At 41.5% G+C, this 20,694-nt stretch overlaps 1 protein-coding gene across 1 annotated transcript in view; it reads left to right on the forward strand.

Annotated features, from left to right (window-relative positions):
- RP1 (RP1 axonemal microtubule associated) overlaps positions 1-20,694 on the forward strand; it is a 2,616,437-nt gene that overhangs the window by 2,025,902 nt on the left and 569,841 nt on the right. The gene's annotated exons all lie outside the window — the stretch shown is intronic.

Consider the following 20,694-nt stretch of genomic DNA (forward strand, 5'->3'; position numbering starts at 1 on the left):
CCACAAATACTAAGGGACTTTGTGAGCCAGAAAGACGTTCCGACTGTGTAATTTCCTTTTGCGTCTATTAATTACGAATGGCAGTTGGGGGGGAGGGGGGCATATATTGCGCCCCCTCCTCATTACGATTTGCATTAATGTGCATCAGTGGTTTGCGACCTCAGTTGCAGGTTGCTGTCTCTGAAGGGACTGCGTGTACATTATGAATGGTGGCTGCCGGCTACGGGAGGAGCAAGCGTTCACTGAATGCTCTCCTAAAGTCATTACCGGCAGGCCTACTTTTATTTTTGGAGGCGCTCCTGTCCCATCCACTGGGCTGTGAAATACCCCCTCGCCGTAAAAATAACGCCACACTAAAATTAAAATCCGATTGCACCACTGCAATGAAGATGTCTAGACGCCGCTGTCAAGTTCCATTTTGCTGCTATTATTCCCAGCTATTGCCAGAGGCCTCCATGCTAATATTAATGGGGATCTATCTTGACTAATACATGCTTTGAGCGTAACATGATATTTGAAGCAGCTAATGCACTGGGACACCGGAGACTGCTTGCAAACCAAGTAGTTGCCTAATTGGTGGTTATGTTAACAGAAAGGGAGTCTTTGGGATGACAGGCTTTTCTCTATGTGGATTTTGGACTCTAGCTTGAAAGCGTATGGCCACACTCAATTGTTGCTTCTGTGCTACTCAGGGGCCAGGATCCTACAGTGTTTCATACAGACCCATACATCTTGACTTGAAAACGAGTGTGCAGTTTCCAGCCTAACATATATATTTTACTTTCGATAATCGTGCTCTGTTGGCTGGGGATGTTTATAGCTTTGGCCGTGGCAGCAACGGAGCATTTATCTAAAAGCATGTGGTCATGGTCTCCGCTATTGAAGGAGTGACGAACGTATACATTACCTACTGAAAATGGCATTACCCCGAGTCCTACTAACGCGCTTTAATTCACTACTTATGAGGACACCTACCTCACCTAGACCAGTAACACGCTGTTTCCTCATGTAAAGCGCTCTGAGAACTCCGGGTCTAGCCAGCTCTATATCAAACTCAAATAAATAAAAATAAAAAAAGAGACACAATAAAAAAAAACTCCCCTGCTATCCTCCTGTCAGTATTCAATCTCACAACCAAGTCATGCGTCATTTGTACATATTGGGAGGACGGGATGGAATATAAATTAAAGCAAGGACGTAGGATTCAGGGTAATACCATTGCTGGAAAGTAATTTAACATTACCCTAACGTCCCTCCCTAGCTTTAATTCAGTATGCATGAGATGTACCAAGCCCACAAAGATGGACAGCTGACCATGTCTGCAGAAAGAACACAGCTTTAGTGAACTAAAAAAACATAATCTCCTCTATTCCTCCACAGAAAAGAGAACTCTATCCAGACACATCAGTAAAGCACCGTACCTCTGACAATCTGATGTGCCTAGCAAAAGTAGAGGAGTCAGACCATGTACCCGCCCTACATATCTTGGAAAGAGAAGCCCAATGCAGCTCAGCAACAGTTGAAACCTACCACAGGCACACCTTCCCTTAATATTTGCAATGGAGGAAACTGCCTGTTATCTCATAGGCTTTAGCAATGAAAGTTTTAAATCACCCATTCAACTTTGCAGTTAATGCCTTTTCACCTTTCTTTCCTGGCTCAAAATTCACAAATATAGATTCCACCTTTTGAAATGTCTTCGCTTTCTCAAGATACAGAAAAAGAGCACTTCTCACATTCAACAAATGCAGGCTTACCTCCTCCTCTGGGGAAGAGAAATGATAAATTGCAGGCAAAATTACCTCCTGCAAACTATGAAAGGAAACGTTGAACTTTGGAACAAAAAATTGTGTCTTCTTCTGGGAATTGCGCATGCGTGGGCGCCTGCACATGTGGATGTCCCAGAAGAAGACGCGATGGAGATGCAGGGAAGCCCGGGGACGCCGCCAATAAGGTAAGGTTATTTAAAATGTTATTTATAATGTTTTGTAAAGTGTTAATACTGCGGGTGGGAGGCAAGCGCCAGGTGTGTAACGGAGCTATGCGGAGAGTGCGAAGATTGGTTCCATCTCCGTGCCTCTTTGCGTAGACCCCTCACGCAATTTACGCCCACCCTTAGAAATGACGCACAATGACCAGTGCACATTGAGATGGGTTGCAATTCTGGTCACACACAATGGAGAGGCGCAAATTCCATACCCCCGTGGGAGTGAGGCACAACATCTGGTGCACATTGAAACCGGTTGCACAAGGTAATTCCAGTCACACACACAGGCGAAAGGTCAGCAGAGCCACATGAGGTAGAATAAGGCACTACTATGGGGACACCCCCACCTCCGAGGGTTGCACCATGTGATTTGGACACCTCACACAATGAGCATGCAGTCAGAGTGACTCATGAGAGAGATGCGTCACCATCAAAGAAACGAGCCAGGTGGGGTTCCGCAACCAGTGAATCTGCTCACCACTACCTAGTTGCTTATGAGTGCCGTGGTCTCTGGTGTACAGCAATCACATGCCTTAGATGCGGGCAAGATTTCTGGAGCTCCGCACTAGACAATCTGGTCTACAGACACATGTCTTAATTTCACACTCACACCTTGCTATCCAATGGAATTTCGTAGCCGATGTGGGCACTCACAAGGGCTATGCTCTCCAGATGTCACAGGTAGATGGTGTAGGTCCCTTGCGGGAGATCTTTGATGTCTCTTAGATCTCCAGAAGAACAGAAGGCCCACAGACGAGCCAGTGGAAGGCACACTTCAGGTTGCCACACTTCATCAGGTGTTTGGCCCAGGCCAGCCACTATTCAGAAAGGGCACAGGGTTCCATTCATGGGCTGTTATCACAATAGAGTCCTTTGGCAATGTGCATCACAAAGTCCGCGTTCTCTGGTCCCGCATCTCCACAAGCATGTCTCACCCTTTGCTCAGGGATGGTACCCATTGTTATACTGTTGTGTGTCCTTGAAGTTAGGAGTGGTTCAAGGGGGTTCCCCTTGAACTGTAGTTGTCTCCCCTTTATTGTAGGCCTGTATGCCATGGGGCAATGGAATGCAGATGTTAAGCTTTAGTGGGCCAATGATCCGCCCTCTAGATGCTAAGTATTAGAACCTTTCTCTCTAATCTATCCCATTCGACCCTCAAATGGCACACAAGACTTTTAGGGCATAGAAATGTCCATATTCTATAAGTGTCATTTCAAAGCGAGCTATGACAAGACCCCTTTACTATTGGAAAGGGTTCGGCATCACAAATACATTGATAGGAAACATCCTGGGTCTGCTCCCCTGCAGACCACTATTGCAGCTACAAGAATTGTCTACCACATCCCCATGTTAACCTGTGGTAAGAGCCAGGCTTATTGTAGTGAAAAAACACTGGTATTCCTCACTACCTGGGTGCACACGCGCTAATATGCACACTGACCTACAATGGCAGGTCGGACACATAGTCCACAGCATCAGGCGTGCAAGTGAGCCCGCATGAGTCTGGAACAGCAGACTGAACATGGATTTAACAAATATATCTGTCAGTGCTCACACACTAGTCTGCGATGGCAGGTGGCACACACAATTACAGGCTCCATAGGTGCGGGTGCACCCTGGCAGTCGGCTCATGAGTTTAATCATGATAGCTGCCAATGTGCACACACTTGTCTGAGACTGCAGGCTAGGTACCTTGCCACTAGCACCATGGGTGCTAACGCTCAGACATAGGCCTGCCAAGGCAGGCCTGACCCAGGTGTTAGAACACCAGGAGAGGCAGGTATGCACTCACTGGTCGGTGATGACAAACTGGGCTCCTGTCTACAATTACATAGGTACCAGGGCACACCCTCAGGCTGGACATGTATTCAAAACAACATAAGGGTTGGTGTGCACACCCTGTTCTGGAATGGCAGGTTGGGCACAAAGTTACAACCCTGCAGGTACAAGTACACACTACCTGATCTGCATTGCCAGTCCAGCCCATGTTTCTGAACACAGTGTCAGCGCCTTTTTCAAAATTGTGCAGGTTGGCGCACACACTTCCACACTGCCTTGACATTGAGGACGTGCTCAGAGCCATTAGTCACAAAAGACTCTGCAACACCCCTGGCATATCCCATGGGAAGAGATGAACTCCATGGCAGGTGAAGCCACACATGGGGGTTTTCTCACTACCTGGGCAGGGAACATCCATATGTACCCGCCTGACCTTCAGCTTACCACCTCCCACGCCCTTTCAGGGGTTCTGGGGGAGCCCTCATGGTATGGGATGACCCACTCAGGGTCAGCTAGGCGAAAATGATGCCAACCTAGACAGGGACACATTGGCACAACACTAGACTGCAATGACAGGCCCAATACAAGATTGACAGGCTATCCAGTGGGTAGCACAATCAGTGCTATGTCCCACTACTACCCAGTGCCATACCTGCCCCAGGTATGTGGTGTACCTGTTTACGGGGTGCACAGAGGTACAGCACCTAAAGCTATTGCATGTGCACCCCCTGCCCCAGGTGGTTGAGGTGGACATGCGCACCTTCCCTCTGCAGTACAAGGTGAAGGTGCCCAGATTCCTGAGGCCATGCTGAAAGAGTCAACAACAACTATGAGGAAAACATTTGGGGTAGTTTTCCCTAAAAAGGGACATGTCCAACATCAGGAATTTTACAAACCCTTTAAAAGCCTAGAAATAAATCCCTCATCATCCGCCAAACTCTTCCAAAGTCATTTGAAAGTTTGCAACTCAGTGTACACGAAAATTAGCCACTGACAATCTCAATTTTGATCCATCGTGCAAGAACTCTATAACCAAATATTATCAAAGTCAGTGACTGAGGATCTAGTCCTTTACTCTCACATCACTGAGAAAATGACCTCTGATGCCTGTTATGAAACTATTGAGCAGATAACCTTCTAGAAAACTGCAATGAAAGCACCAATGGCTCTGTTAGGCCCTGCACACTCAATCCCCTCCTTTCAATCTTCAAGCTGAGCCTCTTTTGTGAATCCATCCTCCAAACCAGAAACTCGAGAGGAGAAGAAACTAGAGGCTGTGCCCACTGTGGAGCCACCTTCATCAGCAACAGAAGAGGAAACCAATTTGGTCAAATCCACTGAGGAGCAATCAGGATTACACTTGCATGCTCCTTACTCACCATATCAAGAAGGACAGTATCAGGACAAAGGAAGGGAAAGCATAAAGAAGATCCTTTGGCCATGGACTCAAGAGAGCATCCAATACACAAGCCTGTTCCTCCTGCTCTCTGTCACAAAATCTGTGCACTTTGGCACTGCGGCCTGAAACAAAGAGATCCAGCACTGTCAAACCCCAAACGATGGGTCAGTAAAGTGAAGACTGGCGTATCTAGGGAAAACTCTGGAGAGGAAGGAATTTCCCTGCTTAGCATAACAGCTGCTCTGTTGGAAGTTTTCTGAATATGACTTGCCATCATAGAAACCCGAAAGATCTGAGACCCAGAAAAAAACTTGTGTGCAAATAAATTAAATGCCCTGGACCTCATCCCCCACTGCTTCTTTAAATATTTCTTGGAGGTAGCCTTGTCTATCCATACACTGCTCGCTTTGTCAAAAGAGACTGCAAAGAAAGAAGACCTCTCCTCACTGCCTCACACTCCCTCCAATTTGAGGATCTCTATGCCTCCTTGTCAGACCAGAAGCCCTTCACCTGCAAGGAATCCGCGCATGCAACCCAACCTGAAAGTGGCATCTGTTGTTACTATCATGGGTTCCGGATGATTCAGCTGAACCACTTTTCGAAAATTGTCTGTGGACATCTACCAAGCCAAGTCGTCTTTCATCTGTTGAGTTGACGGAATTCTGAGCCTCAGATCCTGAGAACTCAGATCCCAGTTTTTTATAATCCAGGAAACCAGTTTGTGGAGATGGATTTGTGCCCATGGTACCAGGAAGATCGTACAGGCAAGACCCCCCTGCACTCTGAGCTACAACCCCTTTCTCGGAGAGTTTTCTGAATTAACAATTCAAGTTTGTTCTTCGGAAGTGACCTGAATCAACAAATCGTGGTGGTAAGGATGGGCAAGCATACCATCTGTATGAAGCAGGGCAACTAACAGTGGCAACACCTTGGTGAATACTGTGGGAGAGGATTTCAGGCCGAATGGAAGAGCTCATAACTAGAAGTGATCATCCCCAGTGCAAACCGCAAAAGCTTTTGGTTTGATTTTCTAATGGGCACGTGCAGGTAAGCATCCTCTAGAACAATTGACAACAACCAACCCTGTCTAACCAATGGGACAATGGCTTGCAAGGTCAACATCTGAAAGGTAAGAGTTCTTATCCAGATCTGGCTTGCATGCTCCTGAAGCATTCTGGACCAAGAAAAGGATTAAGTAAGCCCCAGTCCTGCCATGGAACTCTCACGATTGCATGTTTCCTAAGCACCAAATCAACTTCTTCCAGAAAAGACAAGCGTTTAGGATGTGAAGCAGGTAGATGAGTCACCTGTACACCTATATCGGTGGCGTTTGCAAATAGCGTATTGTATAACCTTTGCCGATATTGCTCAGCACCCATGCATCCATCACATCTGTTTGCCAGAAATTAAGACAATTATGTGGCCGACCTACTACTGGCAAGTTCTTGTGGAAACCATAACTGTCAGGACATCTTCCTTGTCTCTTTATTGTAAGAATCCTTCTTAGGAGAACACGTTTTTGGTTGGTTCTTGTAAGAAATTGGGTTACCAGTTTGGAGCGGGGGGGTTGAAATCCTTTTCAAGCAGCAGCCACAAATTTTCTCAAGGTGAAGTCACAAGTAATCCTAAATTAACCTGTGCTTAACCCTTAGGTAGCTTGGCACAGAGCAGTCAGGCCTAACTCTGAGGCAATGTGCAAAGTATTTGTGTAACACTTCAAAAAGTAGCACAGTGAAAACACACCCCAAAAGAAACCAACAGCAAAGTTTGATAAATAGAGTATATTAAAAAAATAAAACAACACCAAAATAAAAAAAAATAGCGCCAAGTGGCGTTAAGTGCTAGGTGTGGATATTTTGGCCCACCGGACCAGGACAAAGTCACAAGTTGAGGGCAACTGCGATGGAGGGTGGGACGGCTGCAGGGATCCAGTTAGGCCTACTGAACAGAGAATCTTCAATCCTGATTTGCGGAGTATTACAAAAAAACTGCATCAAAGATGTGTTGCACACCCGAAGCAGTGCGTTGGTTCCAAGATGTGGCTAGGCTGCAGTGCAAGGTTCTACTGCATCGAAGATCCTGTGGACGAGGGCTTTTGATGCAAAGTCTGGGGCCAGGGATGTGTTGCACAGTCAGGGTGTTGTATCTGTTCCGAGGAACTGCCGTCATCGTGAAGGCTGCCGTCAACGAGGGATGCGAAGGCCCTTGCTGAGGATGCGTTATGCAGCGTCTGTTCCAATACAGCATCGGGCTTCAATGCGATGGTGGTCTTTGGGGTGGTCACGATCTATGTTATGCAGCGATGCATCAGTTCTGCTTGGCTTTGTCCACACAGCAGAAGAGATGCGTTGGTTCTACTGGATCCAAAGAGGCTGACAGAGCACTTTAGGCCCACTTCCAAGTGACCAGGACTGGGTGGCAATTCTTGGCAGGATAGACTAACAGATAGCAGAATTCAGGTGCAGTAGCACAGTTGTTGGTGCCTTCTGTCCCAGAGGTTCAAGCCAGGAGGCCAGTCAACTAGCCCTTGGAGTCTCTCTGGGGTTCTGGGTTCAAGAGAATCAGGTCCGTTCGATCTTACCCAGGGAGGAAGGCAGCAGGCACAAGGTCATCACAGCAAAGCCAGAGTCCAGCAAATTGGCAGTCCTTCAGCAGGCCAGCATTCCTCCTCCTTGTTGTGCTTCTATAGTGGTAGAGAAGCTTCTGGAGGTTTCCCTTTGAAGTACCCAGGTGTCCTGTTCTGCCTGTCCTGGCTCCAGACTACAGGGGGTATGCAGCCCATTGTGTGGAGGTAGGGCACAGCCTATTCAGATGTAAGCGGGACTGTACCTGGTTCCTCCTTCTCACTGTGCCAATGATGGCCCATACACCTAAGCTCCCTATTGTGTGTAGCTGTTTAGGAGGAATACACAAAGCCCAACTCTCAGCTACACCAAGTCATGTGACCAGAGAGAGACTATAGTCACTAAATAGCAAATCCAAGAAAATGCCAACTTTTTGAATCATAACTTTCTGAAAGTGGCATTTTCAAAATTGTAATTTAAAATCCAACTTTACTGTAAGTTAGGACTTTAATTTCCAAATCCAGAGACACCAAACATGAAGGGGTTACATGTTCCCCGTTGGAAATGACACTTATACCATGCAATAAGGTAATTCCAATGTTATCCTATCCTTGCAGCAGTGAAACATTAAGTTAAGAGTTTTTCACTACCAGGACATGTAAAACTTAAAAGGACATGTCATACTTTTTAAATACATTGCACCAGCCATCTGGGCTGTCCAGGGCCTACCCTAGGCGTGACTTGTATGTTTTGAAAAGGAAGGTTTGGACCTGGCAATAGGTTAATTTTTCTAGGTCGACATGACAGTTATACTGCACACACAGGATGCATGATACATGGTTAAAATGGTTACTTAAGTAGTAGCTACAATCAGTCCTGCAGACCCACTAATAGCATTTAATTTTTTTCCCACATTGTTTCAAATACAACACAAATAAAATCAAAAAGCAAGAAAACACAAATTATAATTGATACAACATAAAAAAGAGTGCGATTGTGAAATTGTCCAAATGTCACAGAATCAAAAGTAATCTGATATTTCGTCAGCGCAGTACGTTCGACAAGAAGAAATAATAACATCGATCTCATTGGTTTGTAAAATAACATTGCACCATGACACACATGTTGGTCTGTAGACAGCGGGTATGATCTATTACAGATAGGGCCTGTCATGACTATGGGTCCTCACGTGTAGTTGTTAGTGGTGTGAAATGTTCCTGAGATTTGACTTCGATGTAACTTGTGTACAGGCTCCGAAAGTTCTTTGGACGGCTTTTAGGGGGAAGAAGTTCACAATAGGCTTCCGTTTGTGTGTTGCAAAATATCTTGTCTCTGGACCATTGGGTTATAGAGGGGGAAGGGCCGCAGAACCAGTGCATTGCAATTACCCGTTTGACAACCAGGAGGCCCATATCTATTAAACGTCTAATATTTGTCTTTAATTTTTGGGAGTAGCCAAGTAGGGCTAGCATTGGGTCTGGGCTAATCGTTTCTTGTGTGACCGCACTTCATTCAGAGAAGACTTTTAGCCAGAAATTTGCTATAGGAAGACAGAGCCATGCAAGGTGTATGATATCAGCTTTGCTTACACCACATCTTTCACAGTTGGAAGTGTCGCGCAACCCGAATTTATATAGTCGTGCCGGTGTTCAATATATTCGGTTGAGGAACTTGAATTGTATTAGTCAGTGCCTGCCATTAATTGATATGCGTTCGGTTGCCCCACAGCAATATGTCCACATAGAGTCATCTATTGACAGGGCCAGATCTGTCTGCCATTCTAGTCTGGCATTGACAGATTGGTTGTGACGTAGTTCTTGAGTACAGAAGTGAAACTCGTCGGCACGGGGTGTCTGCGCGGAGAAGGATTGTACCTCCGGGGGTTCTAGTAGCATGCCCCAAGCAAGCCTTGCAGTGCATTCTGGCTCTAAAGTACTAGGATGTAGTCGGCGCGGTCGGGGTGGATCTGTCTGTAGTGGGTCATTACAGTCTTTGCCCTGCCCGTCATTGAAGAAGTCACCTATGTTGTTAATTTCCCAGAGAATGGAGTGCCGTAGTAATTTCTGGGGTGGCAAGCAGTGGAAGCCACAAACAACATGCAATGGGAGTATGAGGGGAATATAGTATGGAAAGTGCTTGTCTATTGAGGAGGTTGTGCCAGGCATGTTTAGTGGTGTTAAGTGAATCTAGGATTCCTATAACAAGTCTAGGTCCACGGAACAATGCTGTCGCCATGGGAGCTGGGAAAAGTGCAAGGCGTTCTATGCGTAGGTGTGGAGGAGGGATGGCTGATGTATCTAATAAAATGCATGGGAAGCTTGCGCAGCCCAATAGTAGAGATCTAGGTCAGGGGCACCCAGTCCCCCATGGAATATGGGAGAGTGAGGAGTTCCCAGCTTGCTCGTGGCTGTTTATAGGCCCAGGCCAATTTAATTAATAATGACCGAAGATGTTTGAGAAGTGTGTTGGCAAGACCAACTAGTATCATTTAATTTACAGGCTCTTGGTCCATGTAGTACCACTTTACTAAGGACTTATGGGTATATTTAATATGTCAGTTGGGCGTAAGCCAATGCTACCAGCACAAACCCTTTAGCAGTCATTATCAGTGGTAAAGTGCTTGAAGGCACCATACTATCACTGGTACGGTCCTACTGCAATGGGAGGAAGCAGGTTTAGTGGTGTTAAGTGAATCTAGGATTCCTGTAACAAGTCTAGGTCCACGGAACAATGCTGTCGCCATGGGAGCTGGGAAAAGTGCAAGGCGTTCTATGCGTAGGTGTGAAGGGGGGATGGCTGATGTATCCAATAAAATGCATGGGAAGCTAGCGCAGCCCGATAGTAGAGATCAAGGTCAGGGGCACCCAGTCCCCTATGGAATATGGGAGATTGAGGAGTTCCCAGCTTGCTCGTGGCTGTTTATCGGCCCAGGCCAATTTAATTAATAATGACCGAAGATGTTTGAGAAGTGTGTTGGCAAGACCAACTAGTATCATTTAATTTACAGGCCCTTGGTCCATGTAGTACCACTTTACTAAGGACTTATAGGTATATTTAATATGCCAGTTGGGCATAAGCCAATGCTACCAGCACAAACCCTTTAGCAGTCATTATCAGTGGTAAAGTGCTTGAAGGCACCATACTATCACTGGTACGGTCCTACTGCAATGGGAGGAAGCAGGTATCCTAACAGTAAGAGATCTATACAGTGAGGGGCAACTCTTGCCTTTTGATGCGTTTGCTGAGGATTCAGGTCTGCCACAGGGCCAGTTCCTGCTACATGCTCACAGCACTGGCTTACGTTCCAGAAACAGACGTAGTAGAACACTACAACCTTTTAATTGATAGCACCTTTTATAAACACAATGAAGCTAAATTAAGTCAACTTTTAGACTACATTGAAGATACCTGAGTAGACAGACTACACAGAATTGGCCACAGAAGAAATCCTAAATTCCTAAAACCCTGGTGGAACGTTTACCAAAGCACCTTAAATGGTGAATCAAAAACAAATAACGCTGTTGAAGGCTGGTACAATGCCTTCCTACAATCAACTGGCACAAATAAACCAAGTTTAGAAACATTTATTAAATGCCTACAAAAAGAACAAAGCTATCAAGAGTTCAGAATGGAACAATCCATTACTGAACTAACTCCAAAAACATCTAAACAAACCAAGCAAATGCACAAATACCTAGAATAACAAGTAACCTTGTACCCTAGCACAAAGGCATTAAATACCTCAACATAATAGCCAAAACACTACTCTAAATTACTGTGAACAACAAACCAGTCCTAAAAAATAAAACCAATGCAATATAAATAGCAATAACATATATCTATCTAAAAAAAATTAATGTGTGCAATATATGTAATATTTTATTAAATATATATACACACATTAATTAAATTTGAAATAATTAAAACATAACAATAATGATAATAACATTACCCACCCACAATAAATAAAATGTAAAAAACTTACCAAGCATATTCCAAGTGCTGTAGAATCCATCTTCACTAAAAAAATATTCTTTGAATAACCATAAAAAACCCGAAAATATATAAAATATAAAACAAACGCTCCAGGAAACCCGAAAGTTTTAAAGAAGTGTTCAAAATCCATTAATTAATAAAACTAACAAACAATTCTTTAAATAGAAACAAAAAACGACTGCTTCCGATATCACAAACATCTGCAACAAAAATATATAAAACATGCATTGCCACCCACATAAAAAAAACACATAAACACCTACTAACATCACTAGTAACAATGTATTTCACCTAAATATACTTTAAACATCAAAATACTGACCCTACAAACAAGCCTAAAACAAGCTAAAAATATGTACAACCACCATACGTAAATACAACATATCAAACAGTTTAATATAACTAATTTACTTCTAACAACACTAAATAGTTCCACACTACCATCAAAAGTACTTTAAAACACACTTAAAACATATAAAACAAACCTTACTTTTAGCGACGTGAAGTGTCTCCCAACCGCGAGCTGGTCTTCATCCAAATGACACAAAACGACCTAAAGCGGTTACAAAATAAAAGACCCAAAACTAATACAATAGATTAACTTTTTAAACATATTATTTAATTTTTTTGAAATATTCCTTTACATATTTAAAAATAAATACTATGTAAAAAAATGTTTTTTTTATTTGTATTTAAATACTTTACAAAATGAATATATTTTGTAAAATTATAAAAATAAATATTATAAAATACAATAATATTTATTATTATAATTACTAAAACCTGGAAAAATTGTACAAAATTCTGTGAACAAAATTTGCAAATTGTATATAAATAAACCTGTGTTAAAAATGTTTTTCATTTAAATAGATTGTTAAAAAAATTAATATTAATACTTTTAATAAGAATATTAATATATAAACAGTATGTACAACCAACATGTATAACAATATAAAAATGTTATATAATATGTGGAAAAATTGTACTTTTTTGTTATCATTTTAAACCATACTTACATCTGTATTAAATATTTATTTTTTAATAAAATGTACAATTTCAAACAAATATAACAAAGTAAATTGACCATAAAAATGTTTGTCAAATATATGTAACCAAATAAATTAGTATGAAATAAAAATGGAATACTAATGTTTCTTGTTTTTGTTTGTCATGTTATTAAAAAAATTATAAGATTCCAACTACACAAAAATTGTATACATTTATTTATAGTCATAAATAAATTACTATTCCCACTCCAATCTACATTATTTTGTGGTACATGCTAAACACTAATAAAATATATTTTACTATTCCCACTTCAATCTACATTAAATTGGGGTAGGTGCTGGACACAAATTAAATATAATTTACTATTCCCACTCCAGTCTACATAAAATTGGGGTAAGTGCCGGGCACTAATTAATTATAATTTACTAGTCCCACTCTAGTCTAAATTAAATTGGGGTAGCTGCTGGACACTAATTAAATAAAATTTACTATTCCCACTCCAGTGTACATAAAGTTGGGGTAAATGCTGGACACTAATTAAATACAATTTACTATTCCCACTCCAGTCTACATTAAATTGAGGTAGGTGCTGGACACTAATTAAAAAAAAAATACTATTCCCACTCCAGTCTACATTAAATTGGGGGAGGTGCTGGGCACTCATTTGAAATTATTTACTATTTCCACTCCAGTCTACATTAAATTGAGGTAGGTGCTGAACACTAATTAATTATAATTTACTATTCCCACTCCACTCTACATAAAATTGGGGTAAGTGCTGGACACTAATTAATTATAATTTACTATTCCCACTCCAGTCTACATTAAATTGGGGTAGGTACTGGACACTAATTAATTATAATTTACTATTCCCACTCCACTCTACATAAAATTGGGGTAAGTGCTGGACACTAATTAAATAAAATTTACTATTCCCACTCCATTCTACATTAAATTGGGGTAGGTGCTCGACACTAATTAATTATAATTTACTATTCCCACTCCAGTCTACATTAAATTGTGGTAGGCGCTGCACACTAATTAAATAAGAATTACTATTCCCACTCCAGTCTACATTAAATTAGGGTAGGTGCTGGACACTAATTCAAAAGTATTTACTATTCCCACTCCAGTCTACATTAAATTGGGGTAGGTACTAGCCACTAATTAAATAAAATGTACTATTCCCACTCCAGTCTACATAACATTGGGGTAGGTGCTGAACACTATTTAAATATAATTTACTATTCCCACTCCAGACTACATAAAATTGGGGTAAGTGCTGGACACTAATTAATTATAATTTACTATTCCCACTCCAGTCTACATTAAATTGGCGTAGGTGCTGAACACTAATTAAATATAATGTACTATTCCCACTCCAGTCTACATTAAATTTGAGTAGTGCTGTAAACCAATAAAATATTTATAATACATCAAAAATAAAATATACAAACAAATTAAATAATATAGTAATATAATATGTATTTTCTAAACAAATTTTTTTTTTATTTTTAAATTAAATTTTCAAAAAAATGTTCAAATATTACGAAATTATAAATTTTGAATTAAATTTTACATTTCTTTCAAATAAAATAGTTTTTAAACACTCCCTAGCCTTATCCCCTATAAACCCAAAATCCTGCTACAAATTTTTTTTTTAATTACATTTTTTTTATTTTACCATGCAAAATAGCTGTGGTATAATGTAAAGTTCCGGAGCTCCATTATAAATATCTTCAATCCTTCTTCCATGTCAGACAACATTAGAAATGATGCAGTCACATCTAATCCCAAGTTATGGGGAATTGATATAATGATTGGACATCGATGGTACAGAGTAACACGTCACTGGTGAATTGTGCTTCTTGTTCCTCAAGAATAGTTAAAAAATGAGTTGTATCCTTAATGTACGTGGTCATTGATTGTACTAATGGCTGTAGGTGCCTATCAATATATTTCCCAATCGGTTCATGGATGGAATTAACCGTTGATACAATTGGTCTACAAGGCGGATGGGTAGGATGTTTGTGCACTTTTGGTATCATATAAATATATGGTACGGAAGGGTTTGATTTGATGAGGTATTGTTTCTCCTTCTGTCCGATTACAGCCGATTCAACAGTCTTGTTTATAAGGGTAGAAAGTATCTCCATGAATTGTTTGGTCGGATCTCGCTCTACTTTGTAGTAAGTGTTTGAGTCATTGACATGTTCATTCACGCGGTTGTTATAGAAGTCAGCATCCAATATGACAAGGGCTCCTCCCTTGTCTGCTTGACGAATAATAATCTATGAATTCTCTGCCAATTGTTTAAGAATTGTTTGTTCCTTGATGGAAAGATTAGTGGCTTTGGATTTCGGTTGTTTGTAGATTTTCTCTACCTCCTTACAAATGACTTTCTCAAATGCATCCAGAACCTTGTGGCTCACAGGGGGGATGAATTTACTCTTATTTCTGAGTCCCTTCAGAGTGTCTTTAGACGGTTCTTCCGCAACCGGAATAACATTACTAAAGAAATGTCGCAATCGTAGTCCTCTAATAAATTTATAGATACATACTTGTGTATCCAAAAGTTTAGAGTGAAATGTAGACACAAACTTAGTTCCTTTTTGTAAAACTTTGGTTTCTGAGCGTGACATTCGGTAATTGGGGAGGTTAATGACTAATGTTTTTGACTCCTGGTGTTTTTTGCTATCGAATCCTCTGTTGTTTGACTTTTGCCCCTCCTGGTTCGTCTGATGATTTTTGGCCTCTCTCTAAAAAAGTATTCCTAGTGTTACTTGTACCACAAGACACAATACTTATGTGATATATTATAAAGTCCTATGCACAATGTCCTAAGGGCTATAAGGTTTCTAAATTCAAGTGTTATTTGAACACATTAATGTTTGATATTTTAACAAATATATTACAGTTGTGTTTATTTTCCTTGGACAGTTGAATAATTCCCCTGAAGAAGGGAAGAATGCCCGAAATGCATTGGGCCATGTACTAAAATTCTGGGCTATGTACTAAATTCTGATACATGAATAATAATGACATTGTGAAAGCAACAAAGAAAATCATTTGGATTGAATGTTTCATTAAAACATTATTCGAAAGAACAAATTACAAAGGAAATATCTTGTTCTGTGTGCATTTGAGGACGTCATTTCCGATTGGAATAATGCTACTACGTTACTAATCATTGCCTCCTAGACTCAGAAGGAGGAACTTATATAGCACCAAATCACTTTTTTGCCATTGTTTTACACTAAGATTTACCACAAGTGCGACGGTTCATTTCCAATACTTCAGTTCATGATCTATAACTTACCATGTGGACTTCTTTACCCTAATGCAATGTTGACAACTCCTGTAGAGGTGTTAGGGTTTGTGCACAGCAAAGAGCATGTCCCCTCTCATTGCACTAGTGGTCTCTGTAATAGCTCTCTTTAGGCATACTACTGAAAGCCTTTCTTGGTATCTCAGCCCCTCCCTAAGACCTCTGTGTATGTTGCTCAATGTATTCACAAGTTTGGACATTGCTGTCTTGTTTGCACATTGGACCTTGCTTTTACCAAGGCTTATTTAGAAAACATTGGACCTTGCTTTTACCAAGGTTTATTTAGAACACTCCTCCCTAGGCTATGTGTTACTTCAACTCATTAGCATAATAACTGAAACTCTGCACACCGAGAACCACACTCAGTTCTTCGAACCACACCCAGCACTTCGAACCACACCCAGCCCTGTCTATAAAAGGCAGCCCCTGAGCCTCACCCAGTGCTTGTGCTTGTCTACCTCCCACTTACCTGAGAACAGATCCTTTGGCGCTGGCACTCCTGCTCTCTCCAGACCTTCATTGACTTCAACGGGTGCGGCTTCTGGCTCTTCCTTCTTCTGGTTTCCGGCTACTTCTTGCCGCAGCCCCTCTTCTGTCCACTGCAATAGACCTGAAAAAGAGAAAGACGTCGAGGTTAGACTGATCAGTATCCCTTTTCAGCAACAAGTAAGTGCAAAACCTTTTATTACCTGAAAGAACTTTATAGGCGATTTCTGGATTCATGTTAAGACAATCTGGAACAAGATATCTCCCACGAACTTTGTGGTTCAAACCCTTTGTTACAAGAATACTTTGTGGAACTCTGTGAAATAAACATTGTTTTACATGGAACTTTTTAAAGAATCAAACAGAGGAAACCATTGACAGCAAGGCAAACAGTAAATCACAGACTTGCACAAATTACCTGCTGTATTTTGATGTAAAAGTACAGTATTTGTTTTATAAAAAGACTGGAAATGGGTGAAAAGTGAGTTTGATATTAGGAATTTAGGCTTTAGTTATATTACGGTGAATGTTAGATGTTGGTAATTCTGATAATGATATTCGTTTGATTTTACAGAAGTTTTACAGTAATAGAAAGCACATCCCAGAACAGTAACACATTCCAAACCTGGAAGCTTGAGACCAGGATCCAAGAGGTACTTTTAGAAGAGAATTTCTAATAAGATTAAGGTTTAGTCAGGAACACATTTAGGGATAGGTTGCACTTATCTGTTCTTTGTTTATGTTTCATTAGGCACCAGTTTCTACAGAAGTCAGAGAGGGCCGCAGATTTTAGCAGCTCTTCTACAGTGGAAACGCAAGAACGGTGTTGTCTCTTTTTTTTATTTTATCCACTTACCCCTTCCCTTGAGCTTCTGGTTCTTAGTGGACTGTTTTAAAACTAGTGTGCTGGAACAAGCAGTTTCAGGGTGGGGTCGGACTGTCTTCAACCTCCATCAGAACTGAACAGAAACTCAGGTAAGCTGGGCTTTGACAGAAGCACAAGCCTTTAAAATATTCAGTTCTGTTGGACGATGAATGCCGGGGAAGAAACAGAGGGCATTGACGCCACGGATATGGCGCAGGCCCTAAACGAGGACTTGGCCCATAATGAATCAGTGTCTGGCATCTTGCAACATATGCAAGAGGAAATAGAGAAATTAAAGTTGGAAAACACGTTTTAAAACAGGATTTAAGCAGGTATGAACCTAGGGAATCTATGCCTTTGTTTCAAACCTCCTCAGAGACAGGGGCGCGAGCAAAACATGCAATTCCCCCCCCCCCCCCAGTTGAGGTTCCTAATGCTGTGCCTTTAGCAGCACCTGAACGTTTTCATGGAGATAGTAACAAATTCATGTTTTTATCAATCAATGTCAATTACACTTCGTTTATAAACTACAACAGTTCTCTACTGATGCTACGAAAGTGGCATTCGTCTTGTCTTATTTGGGCGTTACAGCAGCCAATTGGTCAATCCCTTTTGTGGATAGAGATGATCCCATCCTCCATAATTGGAATCAATTTAAACGTCCTATGACCAGCCTTTTTGCAAAACACACTTTTATGCAGGCAAGCGATAATGAGCTTTTAAATCTTAAACAAGGTAATAAGGATTTATTGACCTATCTCAATAGTTTTAATCGTTTATTCACAGAGACACGTTGGCCAGAAGAAAAGCCTGTCTCCCTTTTTTATAAAGGTTTGAGAGACGGGTTAAAAGACGCGCTGGCTCATATCGTTGATTTGCCAGAAAACTAGTCTGACTTTGTAGATTTAGTCGTGAAATTGGAACACAGACTAGGAGAAAGAAAGGGAGATAAATACAAACTGGATTCGCAGTTAACCCCTTAAGTGCTGCCTCTGTGCATTGGCCGACTGCAGCACTACCTCCCCAGTGCTGCGCACGACCATTGGACGTCCATTCAGCACTAGTTCCAATGGACAGCGCAGCACTGGGGAGGAATGTTTAATAGCATCTATGAGGTTAACTTTTATTAGACATGAGAAGAAAGACACAGATAATAAACTCCCTGAACCTGAGCCTATGCAAATAGGGACACTCAGAGGTCCACTCACGTCAGAGGAAAAAGAAAGAAGGAGAAAACTTCAATTATGTTTATATTGTGGCAAGGCAGGGCATTTTGCCAGAGAATGTCCAGTAAAACCTAAAACTTCACGAAAGGGTACTATTTCCTCTATCTCCTCAACGGAGTCGGGAAACGATTAAGCTCGACAAGGGGGGAGGTTACTTGTTCAAGAAAACATCTTAATCAAACCTCTAATTCTGCAGCCTTCATGGTACCGCACATACCTAGACATTTCATAATTCAGATCTTTTTAATTGTTACTACCCAAGTTAGACATTCTTTCCCTGTCCTACTGGACTCAGGAGCAAAAGGAAATTTTGTGGATAATAAGTTAGCTAACACATTAGGGGCCAGATGTAGGTCGCCAATTACGGGTCGCTAACGGCCGATTTCGGCCGTTACCGACCGGTAATTGGGTTTTGAGATGTAGGGGCCCTGATTTTACAGAATCGGTAAATTTACTGATTCTGTAAATTTACTGATTCTGTAAAATACCGAATCAGTAATTTTACCGATTCGGTAAAACCCAGATGTAGGTAGCACTGTTTACAGTGCTACAGGCCTTCAGAATTCAGTATTTTACCACCCAATCCAATTGGGTGGTAAAATACCGAATTCAGGTGTACATGCACTTCTGCGCATGTACACCTGTGCCATGTGACACACAGACATGCCCTTAGGGCATGTCTGTGTGCCACATGGCACACAAGCCTGTACTTGGGGTGCTAGAGGGTGTCAAAGTGACACCCCCTGCACCCTTGCAGGATTCGGTATTTACCGATTCGGTAAATACCGAATCGGTATTTCCCATTGATTCCTATAGGCTTCATGGCCCATAGGAATCAATGGGCAATACCGATTCGGTATTTACCGAATCGGTAAATACAGAATCATACTGATTCGGTAATTCTAAAATTAGAATTACCTACATCTGCCTCCTTCCTATTTACCGACTCTTAAATACTGAATCGGTAAAATTTGGTATTTAAGAGTCGGTAAGTAGGAATTACCTACATGTTGCCCTAGGTCTTCCTATTTGCCTAAAGCCTTGTCCAGAAGCAGTATGTGCAGTGCATGGGTCAGAATTGACCTCTGGAATAATCACAAAACAAATAAGTCCCCTTGTCATGGTCTGTCAAAACGGGCACACAGAGATGATTAGCTTTGATCTGATAGATACCCCTAATTTTGGCTTGATTCTCGGGGTACGCTGGTTAACGTCTTCTTTCCATTATAGCGCTTGGACGCCTGCGGGCAGCAGTCGCGCTCTACAAAACCCCTTCACTTCACTTCACTTCACTTCACTTAACAACTCATAACCCAAAATTTGATTGGGTGAACAGAACCGTTACTTTGGATTCCTCATTCTGTAGAACCAATTGCTATCAAGAAGCAGGTACAGAACAGAGCTCAGTAATACACTGTGCTAGTGTTACACAAGACGAACCAAGTCTCCCTCCTGAATATTCTGAATTTAAAGACGTTTTTTATCCAGTGAAGGCTAGTGTGTTACCCCCACATCGGTCAAATGACTGCCGTATAGATCTCATGCTAGGGGCCCCTTTACCTAATAACTGAGTATATGCTTTGACTGATGAAGAGACCAAATATTTAAGAACCTACCTATATGACCTACTACAGTCTGGGTTCATCCGAAATTCCACATCTCCGGTCTCATCTCCACTTTTTTTATCCTGAAGCCCGATAAATCTCTGCGCGCGTGTATCGACTATAGAGGACTAAATAAGGCTACAATAAAAAATAAATATCCTCTTCCTCTAATACCTGTGTTGATGGATCAATTAAGACATTCTACTGTATAGACTAAACTAGATCTGCGAGGAGCTTACCACCTGGTCCTAATAAAAGAGGGGGATGAGTGGAAGACAGCTTTCAAGACAAATTTTGGTCTATTTGAGTACACAGTAATGCCCTTTGGGTTGTGTAATGCCCCTGCAGCCTTTCAATTCTTTATAAATGAGGTCCTACACGAATTCCTGGACGTTTGTGTCATAGTATAAATAGACCACATCCTCATTTGCTCTAAGAACCCGGAAGAACAT

Source organism: Lissotriton vulgaris, chromosome 4_1 (genome assembly GCF_964263255.1).
Source record: "Lissotriton vulgaris chromosome 4_1, aLisVul1.2, whole genome shotgun sequence".
Classification (NCBI taxonomy): domain Eukaryota; kingdom Metazoa; phylum Chordata; class Amphibia; order Caudata; family Salamandridae; genus Lissotriton; species Lissotriton vulgaris.